We start from the raw sequence: 340 nt of genomic DNA, 5'->3' as shown, positions 1-340 counted from the left end.
TATTAGCAAGCGATAAGAGAGCAAAACAGCGCTGGGCGGCCGGGGAGGCAATGCTCCGCCACAGGCCCGCAACTTTATGTTACCATTACATTCCTTATATACATTTCATGTACCCCCTTTCTTGTAAGTCTCCGCCTTGTCCTGCTTCTTCTTTCCTCACTTGTGCAGGTCTGTTTCTATGTAGATTCGGTAAATTTTCTCAAGGATGAGTATCCTTTGATTTAGAATGTCTTGTGATGTGGAGAAATACAGTCTTTGTTAATTGCAGCTGTTGTCCTTCCTCTCCTTATCTAGTAAGTTATAGCCATTGCTTTTCTCCCCTTATTTAGTAAGTTATAGC

This window comes from Haliaeetus leucocephalus, unplaced genomic scaffold (genome assembly GCF_000737465.1).
Source record: "Haliaeetus leucocephalus isolate CR32 unplaced genomic scaffold, Haliaeetus_leucocephalus-4.0 Scaffold311, whole genome shotgun sequence".
In the NCBI taxonomy this organism is placed as follows: Eukaryota; Metazoa; Chordata; class Aves; order Accipitriformes; family Accipitridae; genus Haliaeetus; species Haliaeetus leucocephalus.
The sequence above is the reverse complement of the archived record's forward strand: the minus strand, read 5'-3'. Positions refer to the sequence as shown.